General features: G+C 37.9%; 1 pseudogene; it reads right to left on the bottom strand.

Annotated features, from left to right (window-relative positions):
* Positions 1-286: 286 nt before the first annotated feature.
* On the bottom strand, positions 287-2,717 carry LOC131148154 (MDIS1-interacting receptor like kinase 2-like; annotated as a pseudogene).
* Positions 2,718-3,865: the final 1,148 nt, after the last annotated feature.

The raw sequence follows: 3,865 nt of genomic DNA, 5'->3' as shown, positions 1-3,865 counted from the left end.
CATTTGTGCAATAGATTAGTTGTCAAAACTTGTCAGTGTTTTTCCTTTCTAATTCGTGATATTTAATTTATTTGTTTACTTGATAGAAAACATGAAATGCATGACATTTTTTGTGGTATATAATTTTTTCTACCTCAATAAAATCATATGCGCTGCATTCTCCTTGACCATAATACAATTATTTTTATATTCAACTCGAAGTCCAAGTATGTAGAACAATAATATGAACATTGTTGGTTTTAACTCCTTATTGACTACTACAATTTGCACATACCAAACAAATTTCTTAGTTCCATAATTGTGACAATGAAATTTCATGAAATGGTTTGGATAATGGCTTCCGTTGACCAAGAAACTCCTCAGAGATAGTCTTCATTGTTGGCCTAGACTTTGGTTTGGCATGTGCACAAGCAAGAGCAAGCTTTGTAACAAGAACAAGCTCACTTGCAACTAGCTGATTGGTTGGAGGTGAAAGGCATGAGTCTATCACATCATTGAGCATTATTTCTTTTGTAGATGGAGATGAATATAAGGAAAGCAACTCTCCCGGATGCCTACCTATTATTATTTCTAGTGCCACCACCCCAAAGCTGTAAACATCACACTTTTCTGTAACAACCATGGAGTAGGCAAGTTTTGCACAAAAAAAATAAGATGTCAAAACAGGGCCCTTCCTATAAATTAATGACATGTACCATGTTCAATCTAACCATCCACATTATATTATATTATCGGAATCACAATACCGTCAAACAACAAAATTCTACACATGTTATGACACAACTAATAACAATGATGGTATATTAGGACCAACTAGTCACTAAAACAATAGATGAACCAATTAATAATATGAGGAAAAGAAGTGAAAGTTCAAAAGAAGAAGAATATACAATCCACCTGGTGCAATATATCCATAAGTGCCTGCAACTATTGTTCAATTGGATGAATCAGGGTATAATAGCCTCGTAATACCAAAGTCCAAGACTAAAGCCTCAAATTGAGAGTTCAAAAGAAGGTTGTTGCTTGATATCTCTCGATGAGCAATCAGTGGGATGCAATCATGGTGCATATAAGATAGAGCGTGTGCTATTGCCTTAACAATGTTGATGCGCTTAATCCAATCTAGCTTCGCTACTTCATCATCATCCCTCAAGGCACAAAATAAGTTCCCCCTTTCCATGTACTCATAAATTAAAAGCATGCATCATTTATGTAGACAAAATCCATGAAGCTTCACAATGTTTCGATGTCGAATATGAGTTAATATGAGAACCTCATTCCCAAAACTGTTATCAAATGCAAGCACCTTAGCTTCCAAATGGTGAAGTTTCTTTAAAGCAACCACTTTCCCACTAGGCAATTGTGCTTTATAAACACTACTGCAACCTCCTGTCCCGATGTAGCATCTGATGTTGAAGTCCTCTGTTGTTTCAATAATATCTTCATATGCAATCCCACCATCATAATTCCATGCATATCGAAAATATGTCTCCATTCTTAGTGACACTTGCTTCATTTTTTGTATTCTTTCCCTTTTGATGAGATAGGAAAACAAATCCAAAAGCAACGAGAGAAAGGAATATGCTAATGGGAATAAAAATGGACTTCTGGTGTCTTCCTATGTTCCTCCTTGTTTTGTACATGAAGCCAATGGATGTAGGGGATGGAAGGCAAGGAGGGAAAGGTGTCTTATTACCACACAAATTCTTGTTGCCAATTAGTTGCATGGGTTCATAATTAAACCAATAGTCATCCATTGGTCCATTGAGGGCATTATACAATAAGTCAATGAAAAATGAATCACAAAGATAAGAAGGAAGTTTTCTAGAGATCTTATTATATGAGAGATTCAATAAGACATAAGATTTCAAATTTTTGAGTTCCAAAGGTAACTCTCCACTTATTATGTTATGTCTAAGGTCAATAGTAGATAATTGTTGAAGTTCTTCAATCCATAGTAGAATAGTTCCACTTAAAAAATTTCTACGCAATAGCAGCGTTTCTAATTTGGAGCAATTTTTCACATCAATTGAGATGTACCCACTGAGGTTGTTTTGTGAGAAGTCTAGAAAACTAAGATTCCAAAGTGCTCCCATTTTGCTTGGTATTTCGCCAACAAGTAAGTTTGAAGACAGACTAAGGTACTGAAGTTGGGTTAATTTCATAAGCTCTTGTGGTATGGTACCATTCAGTTTATTTGAGGAAAGGTCGAAGTGTGTGAAATTGGTTAGACGACTAAAGGCTGAAGGGATTGGTTCTGCAAGACAGTTGTGACCGAGATGTAGAGAAATCAAATTTATCAAATTGCCGAAGAGTGAGAGAATGGAGGCACTGAATGCATTGTAAGAGAAGGAATGCGGTGACAAATCATCAAAAAAAGATTAATAGGATAGGTTGTGGTACTTGAGCTTTTGGAGAGCACCAATCTCGTAGGGAATACTCTCAGGGAGACCATTCCCATTGAGATCTAGATGTTCCAGGTTTGGGAAAGAAGAGAAGTTAATCATGAGAGCGTTCAAATTTGGGTTGTAGATAGAACTAGGAAGGGAAATTTCAGTGACACTACCAGCGTCATTATAGGTTATGCCAACCCACTTGCAGTGACCTAAGCTAGAGTCAAAGCCAGAGGTGTTGTTGCCTGTGGTTGCAGTGGAGTTCCAGAATCCACTATCAAGGAGAGCCTTCACTTCTCTTTCGAAAACCAATGAAGATGGCATGACTAGAAAGACAGCGATAATGGTACAAATAGCATAAAAAAAAACGAAGGCTACAGCCCATGAGAATGAAGAGAAAGGTTTAGCAGAGGATAAGGATGGCATGCTCTATGAACTAACTATGGTAAATTAATTAATGTGCGACTGTAAATATATGTGCGTAGTGACTCTTTAAATAATGCATGGTTGGGTGTTGTGTTTGTGGCACGCGAGGCTAGCGTGTGGTTACTCTCAGGTTATCGTGCAGGAAAAAGACAAATGAGACCCAACTTTGTACGCCAGAGCCCATGTGCAACAGTGAATGCATGGTTCAAACTGCCCAGAACAGCAGAGTATAGGCCTCAGCTGAGAAAAGATATGGCAAAGGAGAGTTAATTATGGAGGCTAAAAATCTAGCCTGCTGAAGGAAACATCGTGGAGCCCAATAATAATGACATCGTGATTTCCATGAAAATAGAAAATACTTCATAGCAAGTAACTACAGTGTGTCACGGACCCCCAAAATTGGACTCAAGTAAGGGTCGTGTGGCACTCATTGAAAGCTCTCCCTCAATGAGTCAGCCAAGTCTCATACATTTAAGCCTGTAAGCACGAGCACTAGGTGACTCTCAATACTCCAGAATATCAAGGAACAATAGGATATCACACAAACAATATATTCTTATACACCAAATAAGACTATAACAATCAGAGACATCACAATCCAAGGCAACAAAACACCACAATGAAAAGGACTACTTGTATTATTCAACTACAAGAGAATAACCATACAAACGATAACATAGATAATCATATATTCATTCCAAATCCCTGGAGAATACAATTATAGCAGTATCTCACTTCCCCTTTTCCCCATTACATCGTCACTCCCTAACATCCTCCCCCACTCATTTTATTGACGTCCTCGTCGATGTGTTGTAGAAGGGCTTCTCACTCTGCTGATGTCGAAGTAAATGTCGTTGACTACAAATTTCTGAAATTTTCAATCTTCTGTATGACATGCTAAAGGTTTTCTACCTTGTCCCAACTATTCTCTTCTTCCCCCAACCCCAGTCACTGAACCAGAAATTGTTGTTGTTGACGACTTTCTGCATTGACGACTCTGTCTGCAATGATCTCCTAGACTTCCTTGTTGACAGGTTGCCTTCTGG

Source organism: Malania oleifera, chromosome 1 (genome assembly GCF_029873635.1).
Source record: "Malania oleifera isolate guangnan ecotype guangnan chromosome 1, ASM2987363v1, whole genome shotgun sequence".
Taxonomy (NCBI): domain Eukaryota; kingdom Viridiplantae; phylum Streptophyta; class Magnoliopsida; order Santalales; family Ximeniaceae; genus Malania; species Malania oleifera.
This window is presented reverse-complemented; position numbering and strand designations above follow the sequence as displayed.